This window comes from Macrotis lagotis, chromosome 7 (genome assembly GCF_037893015.1).
Source record: "Macrotis lagotis isolate mMagLag1 chromosome 7, bilby.v1.9.chrom.fasta, whole genome shotgun sequence".
Lineage (NCBI taxonomy): Eukaryota > Metazoa > Chordata > Mammalia > Peramelemorphia > Peramelidae > Macrotis > Macrotis lagotis.
In genome coordinates, this window is record NC_133664.1 from 115,277,292 (window position 1) to 115,297,460 (window position 20,169).

General features: G+C 38.1%; 1 protein-coding gene across 2 annotated transcripts in view; it reads right to left on the reverse strand.

The window, feature by feature from the left end:
- BPGM (bisphosphoglycerate mutase) overlaps nt 1-10,937 on the reverse strand; it is a 48,862-nt gene extending 37,925 nt beyond the window's left edge. Inside the window, exon 1 of one of the 2 annotated variants that reach the window (XM_074193658.1) lies at nt 10,722-10,937. The gene's annotated coding sequence lies outside the window, so the exon portion shown is untranslated. The remainder of the gene's footprint in view (nt 1-10,721) is intronic. The other variant, XM_074193657.1, reaches the window with a different exon arrangement.
- Nucleotides 10,938-20,169: the final 9,232 nt, after the last annotated feature.

Below are 20,169 nucleotides of genomic sequence, written 5' to 3' on the forward strand. Positions count from 1 at the left end.
GGATGGACAAGAAATAAAATCTCTACTTCCTTCTACTCATTCCATTCTAAAACTCCTGTAAATTGACCTCCTCCACCAATATGCCACATGAGAGGTTCTGAAAGTATGGTCAGATGACAAAGATACCTGAAACCTTTCTAGGGGGTGTGTGAGATCAAAGTTATTTTCATAATAATACTAAAATGTTTTCATTTCTCAGGTAGCTGAGTGTCATAGTAAATAGCATTCTAGGCCTAAAGTCAGAAGCCCAAGTTCAAATCCAATCTCAAGTGTTTGGTAAGTCACTTAACCCTGTTTGCTTCAGTTTTCTCAATCATTAAAATAATTAGAAAAGGCAATGGCAAACCACTCCAAGAAAAACCTCAGTGGGGTCACAAAAGTCAGATATAAACAAAAATAGTCGACTAAACAACATGGCAAATATTGAAAGATGACCTTAGAAATACTTTTTTTAAAGGGTCCTCAATTTAGGACCCCTCAAAGGGTCCTAAATCAAAAAGTTTGAGAATCAGGGCACTACTGAAACTATTCTTCTTCTCCAAGTCACAAAATGCTGAACACAACAGCTTCTCCCCACCCCCCAGCATTTCAATAGTCAGACATTGAACATACCTGCTCTGCACAGTCTTCCAAAGTCCTATTATGATGTATATGTCCCCTTATGTACCCTCTATCACTACTAGCCTAGACTCCGATAGCCCCCTAATTGTTACTCTCATGTTTCTTTCTCCTCTAATGCTTCCTCATCACACAGTTAAAGGTAATTTTCCTAAAGCCATTGCTCAAGAAGTTTCAGAGGCTCCCTATTTACTTCCAGGGAAAAAAAATTCCCTTGCCACTTAAAGTCTTTCATAACCAATCGCAAAATCCCTTTCCAGTCTTATTACACCTTACTTCTCCTTTGTGTTCACTATACTCTCTGTCTCTCACAAACAACACTCCATCTCCTGAACTCATACATTTAGCTTAGTTGTTCTTCATACCTGGCATTTACTTCTCATTTCCGTCCACCATATAGACTTCCTAAATCCTTCCATGATGATTTCAGTTTTCTTCTCTAAAGAAGTCTTTCCTAACCACTCATTCAACACAAATCACCTTCTAACTTTTGAATATACCTATATGTGTACATTATTACTTCCCCAACTAAAATGCAAAGGTTCCCAAGCAAAGGGATTGTTTCACTTTGGTCTCAGTAATCCCGTCCTTCAGCACTTGGCCCAATGACTCACATCTGGCAGACATTTAAAAAATAATTGATTGTTCTCTGAAAGCTTCTCTAGTAGGGCCCAAGTCATAGTTTGTCAGACCAAGATGAAGAGGCTTTGAGTGTGATCCTAATGATAAATTATGTGATAAGCAATCTAGTTAAGTTCAGTGAGCATCATCATTACAAGGTAGACTATTAGGTGAGTCCATAGTCAGGACAATTCTAGTTCTTATCTAGCCTCAAGCTCTTACCAGTATCACTGAGAAAGGAAAGTCACTTAACTTCCCAATTGGCAATGGTCCCTATCTTGTGATGCATCAGTGTGTTACTAGATAATTTCCCTTTGACAGCTAAATACCCCTAATTCCTTGTTGCCACCAGGTAGAACAAGAAGCTTAGAAATTAGTCTTCTGTAGTTCTAGTCCTGATATTTATGATCCTTTCCCTTCTTTTTCCTCCTTATAACTCTGTCCTTTCCTCCCCCCAACCCACCAAATCCTACCAAGCATGACTACTTGTTATAGTTCAACAGAAACTCAGCAGGATGATTTCAGAAAAACCCAGAAAGATTTAAATGAACTGATACAAAGTTAAGTGACAAGAACCAGAACATTGTACACACAGTAACTGCAATATTCTACAATGATCAACTATGAATACCTTAAGTATGCTCAGCAATGATATAGTTCCAAAGGACTTACGATTTTTTAAAAAATGCTGTCTCCAAAGAAATAGTTGACAGCATCTGAATACAGACCAAAGCATACTGTTTTTCACTTTCTTTTTTCAGTTTGAGCTTTCTTCCACAAAATGACTAATATGGAAATGTTTTATATGATTACACATATATAACCTGTATCAAATTGCTTACCATCTGGGGGTTCAGGATGCAAAGGAGAGAGAAGAATAGAATTGAAACTCAGGACTTAAAAATGAATGTTAAAGTTTGTTTTTACAGGGTAGCTAGGTGGTGCAGTGGATAAAGCACTGGCCCTGGAGTCAGGAGTACCTGGGTTCAAATCTGGTCTCAGACACTTAATAATTAGCTAGCTATGTGGCCTTGGGCAAGCCACTTAACCCAATTTGCCTTGAAAAAGCCTAAAAAAATTTGTTTTTACATGTAATTGGAGGAAAATAAAATACTTTAAGAAACTCAGGTACAAGACATTTGTGGTGTGGGTGAATGATAATCATAGGCTTATTTCACTCAGCTTAGAGTCAGTATGGGTTTCTAACCTGGGATCTGTGGATCTGATTGTTTTGATTATTTCAATATAATTGGTTTCCTCTGTAATACATAAAATGCATTTAAAAATATTATTCTGAGAAATAGTCCATAGGCTTCAACAGACTGCCCAAAGGATCCATGGCATACAAGAAGGTGAAGAACCCCTGATTTAAAGCATTATGCTCTCTCTTCTAGACTCTCCAGACAAAAGTCTCCTCCAGATCTGAACTTCTGAAGTCACTGTCTATAACTAATTCATTCAATTCCCACCACAAACTTGGATTTTTTTTCCCTTTTGCCCAAATCCCTGGATAAACAGTCATTTTCTATCTTTGCCTTATGTTCTGCTCAAAGTCAGTGGATCTCTGACTCAAGTTGACATCCTGCTGTTCCACCCACAGGACAGCCATGACCAACCTTTCCCTTTTTTCTGAACATTTGACCACTTTCCTAAGTTGACCTTACTATTTCTATTTCTCAGGGTTCACATTAGTTTTTGCTTCCCCACCTTCCACATTTCCTAGTTTTAAGGTCTTTTTTTTTTTTAAAGCAGAATATATACCCCAGTCATCTGACTCCAAGAGGTTATATATTGGTGATCAGTCAACCCTTTCAACCAATTCTTTAAGAAAAAAAGTTTAACAAGCATTTATTAATGCCATACTTTACAATGGCACTGGAGATACAGAGGAAAAAAAGTGAAAATTTTTGTCCAACCAAGGGGAGCAACATATAATATTACACAAAACAGATACAATATAATGTAGGGGAAGTAGTAGCTTATGGGAGTAGGAAATCTGAAAAAACTTCATATGGAATGTAATGCTTGAATTAAGTCTTTAAGAAAACCAGAGATTCTAAAATATCTTTCAATCTCACAATTCTGAACAACACATGGAGATCAATCAGAAATATCAATATTGATTAAGCTTTCATTCACCCTACACATCTAACTGGGATAGCCTAGCATTACTTTTGTACATAATATTTCCAAATTTTGTAGGTAAAATTTTCATAATAATCCCAAAGTTAAATCTTATTCTATTCATCAGACCAGTCTTCATCAATTCCCAGATTTATTTGTTATGCATTTCACCAATACTGCAGTCCTATTCCCATCTATATAAAGAATATCCCAACCTGGACATCAAATACAAAACTATTCTCCAAACCTCCCTTACCTAAGGTTAAGAGGGAAAAATGACAACTCTCCAACTATTCCCTATTCCCATTATTGATATCTCCATTTTCCTAGGCTAGAAACCTAGTGATCATTTAAAAAGAAAGAAAGAAAAGAAAACCAACTTTGTTCTTCTCCCCCCAAGAGTCAGTCTGTTAACTATTTTGAAAGTCTCTGGTATTTGACTCTCCCTAGCCCAGGATTATGACCTCTAAACTACTAAACCAGTCCCTTTACTAATCTACCTGCTTCTAGTCTATCCTCACCAATTCAACCTGTTCCAGATCAAGCTTCTGTTGTCATCGTGACCCTACACAATTTAGAAAAATCTCCCATGACATCAAGTCCAAGCTTAGTCTGCCTTTCAAAGGCCTCTAGAATTTGATTCTTACAATATTGGCTTTTCTGCTATACCTCAGACAACTTCAACTCTGGGCAGTTGGTCTTTTCACAGTCTCTTCCTTCCCCCCAATCCCAGAGGTCACCCCTGTGCCATCGCTGAGACAGTTGTTCTTGCTTGAACTGTCTTCCTCTACTCTAACTGTCCAAATGTCAACCTTCCTTTGAAACCCCACTTATATTCTCTTTTCCACAATACCAGCCCCAGAAACTCCAACTCCTACTGTACTTGGAGTTAGTACCAAATAATTTAACATTTCAATGTTCATGCATCAATCTGATCTCCTACTGTAATTAAAGGCCCTCAAGGTCAGGGGAAAAGTTTTTATAATAAGTCTTCTGAACCTCCTTCAGGAGCAGTGGTATAGAGTGATCTAAGAGTAAACAAGATCTGGTTTTAAGTCCTGCCTGGGTGATGACAAGGGAAGTCCCATAACCTCTCCATGACTCAAGGCAACTACAACTAATTTGCAGGGAGGAGTTCCTGGTTGGGGAGTCCCTAATCTGTATCGGTGGGAAGAACTTTCCATAACTTAGGTTCCCCAATGAAGTCACAAGCCTGGAACCCAGTCCATTAAAAAAAAATAATAAACTCTTCTCCATCATCTTACTGAATACTTAGGTGCTTAACAGGTTTCTTCACTGAGGAATTTCTTTGAGATTATTTATGAAAAAGGGGATGAGGAAACATTCCCTTTAAGTTATTATATACATATCTCCCCTCCTCCATCTACTGTCATTGTATTTTGAGAATGTTATATACATCCATGAAATGTTTTCACTTAATAGAAGCTTTGCTGAACCTCACCTATTCAATCAGCAGAAGTGTGCTCAGAAGCACTTTCCCTGCAGTTGTCTGGTCAAAAAAAAAAATGTGGTTTGAAGAAGCAACCCACTACACAAGTATACATAAGAAATCACCCAAATAGACTATACTTTATGGGAAATATGTTTACTGTTTAAGAAAATCTTTTTTCCCCCCTCAATGGGACAGTTTTCTAATTTTATAGAGGTCATTCCAAAGGACATACTTTTGCCAGAGGGCAATTCAAGATGGAGATATAGCCTGTTGAACACAGAGTACTGGGGAAGGGAAAGGAGAGGCTGTCCTTTCTAGATCATTCTATCCATTATAATAGCTTCTAAGCATGCATGCAATCCTTTCATATGTATAATCCTCATGATAAACCCTGTTATTTCAGGTACAGTTGTCACGGCTCTTCAGAAAAGGAACCTGGGAGGGGCAGATGGATGGAGCACTGGCCCTGGAGTCAGGAGTATCTGAGTTCGAATCCAGCCTCAGACACTTAATAATGACCTAGCTGTGTGGCCTTGGGCAAGCCACTTAGCCCCACTGCCTTGCAAAAAAAACTAAAAAAAAAAAACTAAAAAAAAAGAAGAGGAACTTGGGGCTATGAGATAGATTTTAGTTGACTTGCCCAAGATGACTCAGCTGGTTTAATGGTGAAATTAAAATCCAAGCCTTCCTGGGGCAGCTAGGTGGCACAGTGGATAAAGTACTGGCCATGGAGTCAGGAGTACCTGGGTTCAAATCTGATCTCAGACACTTAATAATTACCTAGCTGTGTGGCCTTGGGCAAGCCACTTAATAACCCCATTTGCCTTGCAAAAACCTAAAACAAAATTCAAACCTTCCTGATCCTGTACCCCCAAATCTAGACTTGCTCTTTTGCCACTATATCTACCTCTTATACTTCAACAATCCATAGGAAGTATTTCCATGCTAAAGGACTGCCATAGCTTTACATCTATGCATTTCTCATAGGTGAATTTTCTTCTTTCTCTAAACATCTCCACGGGTCATCCAAGTGCCTGCAGTCATACATTTGGCTGGCAGGCATTTCTGTTTAATACTACAAAGTACAAACTGAAAATCCTCTAACCCATTTGTTCCTATAAAGTGAACCAGGGGCTTACTTTATCAACTCTTGAGTTTCCTTAGAAGAGTGCCCAAAGTCTTTCATGACCTACCCCTCTCTTATTTTTCCAGTCTTCTTATACCTTACTTCCTGAAAGTTCTTTGATCTAGTGACACTGGCCTCTTGGCTGTCCCATGAATAAAAAGTTCCACTTCTGGGCATTTTTTCTGGTCATCTCCCATGCCTGGAATGTTCTCCTCTTACTCCAATGAGTGACATCCCCTGGCCACCTTTAGGTCCCAACTAAAATCCCATGTCTTTACTGGAAGTCTTCCCCAGCCCCTCTTAATTCTACTGCTGTTTGTATAGTATTATTTCCCATTTGCCCTGTATCTAGCTTATTTGTAAACATTTTTTTGCATGTTGTCTTCACCCATTAGCTTAAGAGTTCCTTGAGGTCTATCTTCTTTTTTTTTTAAATCCACAGTGCTCACACAATGTCTAGCACTTAGTAGGCAATTAATAAATATTTATCCATTGATTGAGTCTTAGGAAGAGATACCAATATACGTTGTTTATTGACTGATCGACTGATTCCTAGGAGAAGATAGCAGTATATGATGTTTATTGATTAATCAATTAATTCCTAGGAGGAGATATCAGTATATGAAGATGAGGCAGAAGACATCAGTTAAAGTAGAGGAATTTCTTAGGCTTTCTAAATCCATATTCTCCTTCCTCAAGGAAGTCAAACTTATTCATTTAAAAACAACACCAACCAAATAACAATTATATCAGTGTGCACTTGTCTATTGGCAAAGGTTCATGGAAGCTTAGAACTGGAAGCAGTCTTGGGTTTAATTTCTTCGTTTCACAGATAAAAAAAAAAACCTGAGATCTGAAAAGATTAAGGGATCATAGGATTACCGAGCAGAGCTGGAAGAGACCTAGAGGCCACCTAAGGCAACCCCTTCAGTTTACAAATAGAGGCCCAGAGAAGTTAGGTGATATACCCAAAGTCACAAATGTGGTAAGCATGAGAAGTGGAATTTAAACCCAGGTCTCCTCACACCAGAGGCAGTGTTCTTTTGTTCAAGAAGATGGCAGATCCTGCTCTCTATCTTTTGCCTGGCAGATCTCCAATCTAATATAACAGGTTCCTAGAAAGCATGTCCTATTTATTTCCCCCAGCAGTTAATAGTTTTCAGTTGCTCATTCCTAAACCCATCTTTAAGTACAAATGGAATAATACTACTACGGCGACTACTAGAGATCTAATCAGCAAGAATATTGAATCCTTACACTTGTGTCAAAAGGGATATTTAGTAAATGACATGAATCTAATACCCTTCCCATTCAAACCGCTCTCCCTAAAATCTGCACTATTCTCCACTAAGACTCTTTAAAACAAACTGAGGAAATTGGATGCTGACACAGGAAACAAGAGATTGTCAAATACTGACATACCAGGATCAGAAGAAATCAGGACTTAAAGATTGTTTCTTGTCTCGGGCAATAATACCCCAATGCCAAACTGGTTTCCCCTAAATAACATACAGTTTCAATCCATTAGCACATTGTAGCTTCACCTCCCCCATATTTAGAACCCTAGACAGGATCACAAGTTCATAGAGGTGGTTAAAGGAAGGGAAGCAGTTCTGCTTAACACCCAACACATGGGAAACCGGGTGCATAAATCAGACAGAAATTAGAAGTGATCAGCTCTGAACCTCACACCAGTCACAGTCCCTCTTGCTCAGTCCACAACATTGAGTGGAAGGGATGGCAGAGAAGTGTGGAGGACATAAGTGAAGTAGGGCATTACCCAGGTATGCTAGAGCAAGTATGAAAGGAAATTTTCAGCATGAGAGCTGGTTGTTAAATTTCTACCGGAACATTAGCACTTTGGTAAATGTTATAAATCAAAGCTTGATTTTTGCATATATCTTAGACTTAAAAGTTATGGGGGAGATGTTAATAATGAAGATTAAATTTAAAAGTGTATCCTTCAATACATATTCTCCTCTGGAGAACCAGTAGTTAGATATTTATCAGCAAACCACTGGACTCAACACATTATGGTTAAAAGTGGGGAAAAGGCTTACTGAATTAGAGGGGGGTAGAGTTTAAAAACTTCTAGTAGCATGTAGAAATCTTAGGGCTACCCTAATACAGATGCAATAGGGGACTGATTACTATTCAATCAATTTGTTTTCTAAAACTATTTCTTTATCAGGTCATTGGCCAAATTTCAATGAAATTGAACCTATTTTTACTACTCTTTTTTTCCTATTCACATAGAGGCACCAGTCTTGGAGTCAGGAGTACCTGGGTTCAAATCCGACCTCAGACACTTAATAATTGCCTAGCCGTGTGGCCTTGGGCAAGCCACTTAACCCCGTTGGCCTTGAAAAAAAATCTAAAAAAAAAAAAAGAATTCTTTCTATAACATTTCTTAGAAGTGATCCTCCAAGTCTCTGATAACAAATCTCTAGTGAAGGGGAAGTGCTTGCCTCCTGAGGCAAACCATTTAACTTTTGAATACTTCATATTTTAGGAAATATAGTCCTTAGAGGTAGCTAAGGAATTAGATAAATTGGAGTTCAAGTCTTATCTCAGACAATTACTAGCAGTGTGACCCACAGCTAGTCATTTAACTTCTGTTTGCCTCAGTTTCCTCAACTATAAAATGGGATTAATAATAGCACCTACCTTTCAGGGTTGTTGTGAACCTCAAATAAGATAACATTTGTAAAGCACTTAGTACAGGATTTGAATCACATTGTCACTTAGTTTGTTCTTATTCATTTTTTTCCTTCCATCAATTCTATCTCTTTACAAATTCTACTATTGCTCCTAGTTTTGTCTCCAGGATAAAGCAGAACAAATTAAGTTCTTCTTTCATAAGATAGTCCTTTAAATACTTTAAGATCTCTACCTTGTGTCCATTCTCCTCTCTCCCCTCACTACTACCAAAACATCTATTCAGGCTAAATCTGTCTAGTTCCTCTAATTAGTCCTTATACCATAAAATCATGAAAACTTTTATTTTTTTTGATCACTCTCCAGCCTATTAATGATTCCTAAAATGTAGCCTCTGGTTGTGACCATGCCAGAACAGAATGCTGTTAAGCTATCAATGCTTCAAGATCAAACCAAAAAAAAAAAAAAAATCAGCTTTTGCCTTCAAGGAACTTACATTTTATTGGGAGCATAACACATACACACTTTAACTATGTCAACAGTTGGAAACAATCCAACAGAGGTACAAATAAGTTGAATCCAAACTGTTGATTCATATTGAGCTTGCAGTTAACTTAAACCTCAAGTCTTTTTCAAATGCTCTAGCATCTTTTACTCGTATCTTGTGCTTATGAAATTTGTCTTTTGAACTCCAAGGATGGCTTTACACTTATTCTGAGTTTTATCTTGTTAGACTGAGTCAATGTTCTAGACTATGGAGATCTTTTGGAATACTAATGTCTCTCAGTTTTATGTTACTTATAAATGATGAAAATATTAAGCAGAACGGGACCAAACTCAGATCGGGGGGGGGGGGGGGGGAGAGCCCAAATTAACATGAACACTAGCACCTATTCTTTGGGTCTAGCTCTTGAATCAGTTCTGAAGCCTACATCTTTCTGAATTCTACACCTTTCCATTTGATCACAAAATATAATAAGAAACTCTGACAAGTGCTTTGTAAAAATCTGAGCAAATTTGTTTTATAAAATTACTCTGACATAACAAACTGTAAAAAAATATATGTATATATATATATGTATGTATATGTATATAATAAGCTGACATGATCAATAGAATTGAAGAACAGGAAAATCTTTATTTCCTCAGTGTCTGGCATATAGTGGGCACTCTGCTTGTGGATTGACCTGTTCTTGATAGCAACACAGACTGTTTTTAATTACTGCTTTTTAACAATTAAGAGAAACAGAGTTGAATCTTTATGGGGGGAGGGGCCATCTAGAGCAGCTTCTTTTTACCAGTGAGGAAACAGAGATCCAGGGAAATTAAAGAACTTATCTAGGTCAGAAAGGGAGTGTCAGAGATGGTGTTTGAACCCAGATTCTGATTCTAGAACCAGTGCTCCTTCCACGATCAACCGAGAAGTAGAATTGATAATGCTAATTATGATATCCTCTTTTTAGGTCTTTCAAAAATAAAATAAAATAAAATAAAATAAAATGCCCTCGGTTGGCCTAGGCATTTAAAAAAATTAATGAGTCCAGTAGGCTGTATAATAGTACCATTTAAACACCCTACTTATAGCTACTCAAATAGCTATCTTCTCCCTGTATTTCTCTTATTTTTTCCTACAGATTTTTGAGTCTAGTCTTTTAAATTAACCTTCAGGCCAGGTTCAGTTCCGGGCTGAACATCAAGTGCAGCACCAGAACACACAAGGGGCCTCCATCATCTTCAGCCTCAGCTACATCCCTAAGCACAAGGGAAACCCACTCACCGCTCATGCTAACTGCCCCTTACTGACTGCCAGGACACCACTGTGCATCACGTGGGATGCCCATCTCGGGCTGCCAGAGTAGCAGCTGCCAGAATGGCTCAGGGAGGAGACACAGCTTTGGGGGATGGGGGTGGAGGGGGGGATGCAGGGCATTCCCAAGGGGTTAGCAGTTGAGCATTGCCCTGGGGTACGCGTATACAAATACAAGCTTGCAATGGACCATTTTTAAAAATGACCTTCCTCTCTCTCATCACCCACATCTCCCGATTCCCTGTTTGAACACACAGGACTGTGAATACGGTCATGAAGCGCTCCTTCCCCACCCCCCCATGCCCCCGACCTACCCCCAGCAGAAAGCACTTGCCTGACCAAAGACTCCTAGGATCTGCCTCTCCTCCAAGGAGCCAGCCACAGCCTCGACTCCTCATAGCTCCACCAGGCTCAAACAAGCTCATATAGAAGGAGCCAGGGGCGGGAGGGTGGTTTGTTTGGGCCTGCCCATTGGCAGGCTGGGCTGTCACTCCACCACCCCAGCTGGCTCTCCGAGACACCAGTCCCAGCCCTGGCAAGTGGGCCGGGCTCCGAGTCAACTGGCCAAAGGCCTTTCCTGTTTCTAACCCTCCAGGAGAGGAAGTTACGGCTTCATTGGCTCTCTGCAGGGACAGGCACTTGCAGGAGCCAGTAGGCTGGGTGATGGGCCCTGCCAGTCGAGAAACTGTAAAGCTTGGCAGGACCCACGGGGCAGGGGGTGAAACCCTGTGCTCTCATAATTAATCTAGGACACTTCAACCGTAGCTTTGAACCTTGTTAGAAGGATGCGAGTAAGAAAAAGGAAATGATCTTATTGCATTAGGAGGAGCTAGCATTAACACAGGGATGAGATAGGCTATTAAAAACAATCGTCTTCTTGCTAGGAAAAAAAAAACTTGTAGCATGGATGTCTATGATTTAAGTGTCCTCGGTGAACATCGGAAGTTATGAGACATGCTGGTTTTCTGAGTAGGTATTTTGAAATATCCAAAACATTGCTTTCCCCAGTACAGTCACCCAATCTACAGTGGTCCTGGGCAAGCCTCCCCCTTCAGACCTTTTTCATCTAAGGAAAGATAATGCACCTGGCCAGAGATGCAGGCAGGTACTGTGAATGGTACAGAATGGCGTGCCTTCATAGCTTTTACAAAATGGGAAGGAATAGAGGAAGAGACCCCCCCCCCCCCCCCGGTAATGACCTTCGAGACCAGAAGTACTGGGCAGCAATGGACATCCAAAAATAGATCTGATGACATCTAGTCCAATCTGGAGGGTGACAGACATTTTTCTATGTTAGTTGAGTGTAAGGAAATATGCTTTATTGAGTGCTTTTTAATTTATCATCTTGAACTTTTTTCCCTTTAAAGAATATGTTATATTTATGAAAGCACCATTGGATAACCATTTATTATCTGGATGTTCGGTTTAGCCTTAATTTTATTAAATTTCCTGGGCAGGGGAGGGGAGGGGCAGCTAGGTGGTATGGTGGATAGAACACCAGTTACTTGGCTGTGTTACTTTGGACAAGTCATTTAACCCCATTGCCTTGCAAAAAAAAATAATAATTTCCTTGGAGGGATGGGGAGAGGGAGAACTTTACATTGCTTTCTGGAACTGAAGCCAGGAAGTCTCAAATTCTAATTCTACCTTGAAAACTTAGCTGTGTAAGCCTGGGGGCAAATCATTTGCACTCTCTCTGAGTCAGTCTCCTCAGATGTAAAATGAGGGGATGGAACTTCATGGTCCTCAAAGTCCATTCTACCTCTACTAAATTGAAAGGTGAAAAGGATTTAAGCGATCCTCTAGTCAAGGGACACAGAATTTTATTAAGGTTGGAAAAACAACTCAATGGCCAATTAGTCCACCTGACAGGAATCTCCTGAATCTTTCTTCACACCTAAAAGGAATCTCCACTTTAACCTCCCCCAGTGGTCCAATTCCATCATTTTATTGATCAGAAAGCTGAGACCCAGTTCAAAGAAATTACTTGTAAACTTGAAGAATCAGATTTCAAACCCCAGTCCCCAGATGAAAAAATCCAGGGTTCCTTCCATTATATTCTCTTGCCCCTAGAAACTCTACTTGGTAACCTAGCAAGGGAAGATTTTTTTTTACCTCCCTTATGGAGGCAATCTAGGGTCAAATCCCACTATTCCCCCTGCCGCTAATTTCCAGAAAACACAAGTTTTTAACTAAAAGGGATATCTCCAGTAAAATTTTAAATGAATCAGAAAACCTAGAATTCTTTCCACATAATATGTGGGGGAAAAAACTTTGAATGTGTCATTTATTATGTGCTTAATATAATAAATCTTCCTGTTTATAGCCCTTTTCAATGACTTGCTTGGCACAGGACAACTTTTCCATTGAAATCAATCAAGCTCAACTTCTCTCCAACAATAATGAATATTTGCCATTCTCTCCCCCTGAAACATCCAGAGGGCAGAAGAGAAAGAACAGAGCCTGAAAGTTGAATAGATTTGGGGGAATGGGACAGAGAAAAAAAAGAGGAGTTTCACCTATAATCTCATATTTCTGCCTTTAGAAACAGTTCACATTTATATAGCATGTTACACACCTCTCGTTTGATCTTGAAATAAAAAACTGGGCAAAATAGATAACAAATTATCATGATTATTCTGTTGTATATAAATGAGGAAAGGGAATCCAGAAAGATTAAATGACTTGTTCAGTATTGCACAGCTAATAAATAGCGGTAAGGATCTGAACCCAGATCTTATGAATCCACATAATTATAATAATAGCTAGCATTTAAATAGAATCTATTATATACCAGGAAGGGGAGCTAGGCAAGGCAGTGGGTAACATGTCAGTTTGGGAAGACAGAAGATTCATCTTCCTGGATTCAAATCTGTCCTCAGACCCTCATTTGTAAAATGAACTGGAGAAGGAAAGGGCAAGCTAGCCTAGTATCTTTGCCAAGAAAGCATAAAGAGTCATATACAATTGAACAACAACAGAATTTTTAAAAAATCATATACCAGGAAATAATATTATCTCATGTGATTCTTATAACAACCCTAGGAGGCAGGTAATATTATTATGCCCCATTTTACAAATGAGGAGAATGGGGGGGGGGGGGGACAAAAGATACCAGAGTCACATAGCTAGTGTCTGAGGTTGTATTTAAATTCACATCTTTCTGACTCCAGGTCCATTGCTCTATGTACAGTTCCATGTAGCCTCCTCCAAATATTCCCTTTATTCTGTTCACCCCATTTTCCCCCACAAGTGTGCCTCCTATTGGAAATTAGGGATATAATTAATTCACTCTCTTCTCAGAAGAAAAGAGCTAAATGGCTCTTAAGGCAGGTGAACTTAATTCATTTTAAGTGCTTAAGGGGGTGTCTCCCTACTGTCCTTCACTATTTTGCTTATTGCCCTGAGTAATACTTCCAGAATGAAACAATAAGGATTCTTTTTTTTTTTTAAGAAATGCTTGCTGATGAATTTGTTGGTCTTCTGTCTAGTAAGACTCTGTTTACTAGTTTATAGAAAAGATAAGGGATCAGAATCAAAGTAAGCCAAAGAGAGGAATTGGGAAAGAGTATTTTTGTACTCAGGAATGTGAGATGGGGGCATCAGGTGAGGCAGAGCTGAGCCTCACCTCAGATTGCCAGATTTACGAAATCAACCCTTCGCAATCAGAGGTGAGGCTAGGCTTTACATCCTTGTTTATACTACAATATAATGTCATGCCTCCTCACTATATGGACTCTTCTCTCCCTTTCACTATAATGTATACTTCCTCTCTCTGTGGAATCTTCTTTCCCCTTCTACAAAAAGATCAGAACCAGAAAAGATCTTAGAAATTATTTAATCCATTTTAAAGATGAGGAAAATCAAGGTTAAAGAAGGAAGAGGTTTCTTGTCCAAGATAGCAGATATCAGTTCCAGATTCAAACCCTTTGATTTGAATCAATTTTTGATTCCTGTGCCAGCAATCATTAAACCACTCTTTATTTTGGGTGGGAGTATATTGTTATATAAAAAGGTGGGAGAATATGATGAGACTTGGCAGCTGGTGGGCCCATAGAGTATTGGTTCATTTGGACCTACAAATTCCAGTTTCTGATGCAGCAGAAATGGCAATCAGGTATCATGAATGCCCCTGAAAGCTGTCATAAAAAATCCTGATAATATCAAACCTCACCTTTCTCTTCAATATCGCTGAACTGAACATTTTATTGTTGTTATTGATAGGTAAAAAAGACCTCATAGAAAGCCAAAAGAACTTTGTTGATACACAGGAAGCAACCTGGCATAGTAGAAAGAGTGCTAAATTTGGAGTCAGAAGATCTGGTTTCAAATACCAGCTGTTACCTCAATTTACTCATCTGTAAAATGAAGAGGTAACCTGGGGGACCTTTAAGGCCTTATTTTGTTCTGAATCTATGACCTGACTGTGAACAGGAAATACAAAACTCATCTTGTCAAGAGCTAAATGTGTATAAGCCCAGCGCCCTCTGAGAAGGTCATAAACATTACACTGCGGTTGCTATGGGTTAGCCATTCATCTAAAGCAAAGCTCTATTCCAAAGGTAACTGAGATAACAAGAACATTTGAACCTTGAGATTTAGGTCTGATAAAAGAATAATAATTTCCATCATAAACTCTCACATCTGTAAGTCTTAGTCTATAAATACAATAGGGAAGTCAACAACTTTTTTTTCTTTCTTGGAATTACAGTATCATTAGGTATTCACTTTATTGGTACAAAAGTGGTATTAATCTCCTGATCGCCATCTCTGAATCTCACCACTACCAACTGAAATCTCTTCCTAACTATGCCCAAGGATTTCTTCTAATTCATAAGTTTCCTAAATTCGCTTGTTCTCAATTATTCCTTTTGATGGATGACTTAAAACAAAATTTTCTTTCTAGACTTATTTATTTTTCCCTACAAGTGGTCTATGTCCAGTTCCTACAGCATACTTAGGAAGATAAAACTCATTTTTAAAAAGTGGGGCATTTTTTGGACTTTTTTTAAAAATGATACTTTTCTTGTCTTTTGAGATATGGTAAAAAGTCATTTATACCATTGGCAAATACCTCCTAGTTTGTTTTCTTTGTCTTTAGCAAGAAGAAAATAGGAGAAATTTAATAAGGCAGGTTCCTCTTCTCCCAACCCCCACATCTGCCACAAAGAAAACAAGACTGAGAACTTGTAATTGTAACTTTAAATTATAACTCTTTAGGATCCCTGATTTCTTTTGGTCACTTTCCTTCTTTAACAATCAAACTACTGAGAACTGGTAACTGTATTTCAACCTAATTCGTTTCTTTGAATGTACAAAACTCTGTTTTATACATTTAAAAACACTATTCTGAGAAGGAACCCTGGGGCAGCTAGGTGGTTTACATAAAATGACTGTGAAGGCAATTCCAAAAGAGAGAAATAGAAAAACTTTGAGCAAAGGCAACAATATGATATTAAAAATATAACCTCCCCAAATGACTATGATGAAGTGCTTCCAACTCATCTGAATTTCATAGCATCCTGGAAACTCAGAATGGACAGAGATATCAGACAGAAATCATCTTGCTCAGCATATCTGACAAGTGGTCATCTGACCTTGAAGATGCAAGGCTACTAGTCCTGGCACATTTGCTCAAAAGTACAATGATGTCATGTGCTTTTAATTTTTAAATGCTTTGGAGTCAAATTAATATCTGGTTTACTTTTATGCTTGAAGGAGTTAGGGTATTAATTCCTGTCATTTCTCCCAACTCACCCCTCTACCTCAAAGCACCAAATATGAGTTTGTGTGCATATACTCATATTTAATGTACACATTAACAGATAACATATAATATATTATGCATATGAAATGTATTACCCTAATATATATCTACATACATCTAAATACTCAATATGTAGATATAATATTGCCATCTATTTCTGTATTACCCTAATATGCATATAAAATATACATACTTAATATGTATATATAAATTAAACATCTTATATATATCATACATATATAATCATTACTCTAATATATATATATATATATCTATTATACCTACTAATATGTATATAAATATATGTCATATATTATATGTGTTTTTACATTATTCTCTTATCTAGATGTACACATCTAATACATACTTAAAATGTATATAAAATATAGATATCCAACATAATTATACATATAAATACATTATCCTAATATGTATATATATATATATATATATATATTTGTACATACATAGATATATATATACCTTTAACTACCAAGAGCAAGGCTTTTAGTTCATCCCCTACTCCAGTCTGTCCTCCACTCTGCTACCAAACAATCTTCCTAAAACTTGGATCTGACTGTGTCACTCCTCTACTCAGAACTCTAGGGGTTCTTATTACCTCCAGGATCAACTATAAAACTCTCTGTTAAGACCTATCCCCTTCTCACCTTCAAAATCTTCCCCCCACTTTACTATCTTGCAGGTACTCTGCCATCCCATTACACCAGGTATCCCGGCACAAGATGAACCATCACTCCTAAAATTTCTCACAAGTTGCCCCCTGTTCCTAAATGTTCTCCCTCCTCAACTTCATGTTGTGGCCTCCCAGGCTTGCTTTAAGTCTCAGCTTAAATCCCACTTTTCCTGGATTCCCTTAATGCTAGTGTTTTCCTTCTAAGATTCCCTTCCATCCTATGTATATTTAACATGTACATAGTTATTTTCATGTTGTCTTAGAATATGTGCTTCTTGAGGGCAGGGGATGTTTTTTCCTTTCTTTGTATTCCCAGTGGAGCACCATGGCTCAATGTCTGATACCTAGGGGTTTCTTCTCTTAACAAAGCTTATTTTTTTAAAATTAATTGATTGATTTAATTAATTAATTAATTGATTGATTTTTTTTGCAAGGCAACAAGGTTAAGTGACTTGCTCAAGATCACAGAGCTAAATAAGTAAGTCTGAGGCTGGATTCGAATTCAGGTCTTCCTGACTCCAGGGTAGTTGCTCTATCCACTGAACCACTTAGCTGCCCCAGGGTTCCTTCTCAGAATAGTGTTTTTAAATGTATAAAACAGTTTTGTACATTCAAAGAAACCAATTGGGTTGAAATACAGTTACCAGTTCTCAATAGTTTGGTTACCTTGACTGTTAAGGAAAGTTACCACAAGAAATTAGGGATCCTAAAGAATTATAATTTAAAGTTACAATTTCAAGTTCTCAGTATTGTTTCCTTTGAGGTAAATATGGGGGTTGGGAGAAGAGGAACCTGCCTTATTAAATTTCTCCCATTCTTGCTTGCTAAAGACAAAGAAAAAACTAGGAGGCATTTGCCAAGCAATGAAAAGCTGGAGTCAAAAGATAAGCCCCACACATGCCTTCATAATAAGCAAACTTAGGCAAGTATCAATAAACATGTATGTTAACCTAATTCTGTTCTTCTCTTTCTTGAGGCCAAGCTCTGGAGGTTAACAATTGTCCTTAGTAGGACAAACCCTGAAGGTTAATGCACATTTAATTAAATTATTATATTTAAGGTAAACTCACAGAGATCATCACCTTTAACAGCTAGTTTTCATTGTGAAATTTAGGTGGCGATATAAAAAACATTATCTCATCTGATCTTTAGGACATTGCAAAATAATAACTACTACAGCTACAATCTGCATCATATAGATGGGGAAGCAGAGAAAGTAAGTTCGTGATCACACAGTCAGTAAGCAGGAGAGGGAGGATTTGAACCCAGGTCCTTCTGACTTCAAGGAGAATACTTTCATCTGTTCTATATATTTATGACTCCTCTCCAAGGCAGTAGAATCATAGATTTTTTTAAGGGAACTTTAATTAATATTTATATTAAGCCTCTGCTTTATGCAGAGTACTTTTTTCCCACTAGGAAAGATAAACAGAATGAATAAGATATAGCTGGTGCCTTTCAAAGCTAGCAATACAGGAGAGGAACAAATGAAAGATATGTTCAAGTAACTATGACACAAGAACACAAATAACTCATAGAAAAGGGATGTTAGTGAATCATCTATATAAATCCCCTCATTTTGCTTTATTTTTAAATTAATTTATTTCCTTTCTCTCTCCCCTTCTCTCAGAAAAGAAGAAAAACAAAACTATAGTCTAGTAAATCAAATTCCTATATTATTCATACCCCCCCCCAAATTCCTCATTTTATAACTGAGGTCCAAAAAAATCAAAGCAGGTGGTTTTAGAGATAAGTAATGACAGAGCTCAGGTCTCTAAGTCTGGTATTCTTTCTACCACCCCACACTAGGGGACAAATATGGTGATTATATCTCTCCTTACTAAAAAATTCCTCCTCCCTCCCAAAGGAGCCAAAGATGAGTGACTTGTTACCAAATATCCAATCATCAGGGTTGGGGCCTGCCTTCTGAAGCTAAATTGGGGCTCTAACCACCCTCCCCCACTTTTTGAATTAATGATACTGAAGAAATTTGACATGTCTGTGGAGAGCTATTAAGATATAGCACCATTAGCAAAGGAGACATGATATGCCATGCTTTCCCATACATCCAGAGTTTGAACACTATGTGCAAATTATGATCCAATAATTGAATGATATAAAAGCTGATTCCTAGAGAGGGGGAGGCTTTCTCCTGAGATATAAAGTAGGTTGTGATTAGTGACTACCCTGTAATAAACTGAGCCAGAACAACATACACTGTGGAGTTCAAATTCTTCACCACAAAGACCTCAGACCATTAAAGGAAAGCTATGCAAATATCTTGTGGGCATCTCCCACAATACCTTCCTATAAAAAGCTCCTTTAAAATCATCTGAAAAGGAGCCTACTTCCTAATCCCCAAGCCCTTTTGTGTCTACAAAGATATTAACAGGAAGATATAAGCATTCATAAAGTTTCATGCATCTCTTTTAATCCAGCTCAGTATTTCCCTAGCAGAGGTATTGAGGGAGTGGAAGGTTTTACCCTCAACTCAGCTAGCTCCCCTGACCCAGAGGGAATTAATTCCTTTATTTATTCAATAAACATTTATTAAACAACTACTGTAGGCAGTATGCTATGCTAAGGAGTGTTCAAGCATGGTTAAAACATGTTCTTTGCCCCCAAAAGGCTTGAAGATTTACAATTTAGCAGAGACAATTAAATAACTAGATAACTATAATACATATGAATTAGAATGAAGATTATGAATCTTGTCACCACTGCAGATAAAAGGGAATTCTTAAAGTATGCAAGAGAGGGAGATAGAATTGTTCAGCCAGTTGAACTGAAACTTCTAGTAACCTACAATTCACTGTGAGATAAGAGGTGTAAGAGGATTATATTCATGGTTATAGAAAAGTGGCTCTAGCCCCTAGTAAGTTCCTCAACCATAGAATAGCAAAAACAATAAATCAAATAGTAAAACATTTAAATAGGACAAAATATTCAATTAAATAGAAAGGAAAGCAAGGTAATACAATCATTCTTTGCCTTCCCATATTTCTGAAGGAGCGCAACCTGTACTCCTTCCCAAATCAACTGAGTGGGAACATTATGCAGGAAATTCTTACAAGTAGGTGAGGAAGGGTCATCTCTTGCCTTGAACATCTCTTTCATGTTGGCAACAGACTGCCTTGAGGTTTCTCAAAGACACGTCTCACAATTCTCTGAAGATAGAGCATCCATGGCCCCTGAACTCAGCCTCTACTCAACTTCTCGGCCTCCCAACATATCTACTGCTTCTTCCCTATGCCACTGCTGCCATCTACTGGAATTTTCATTTGAGGTCAGGCCTTTTCCC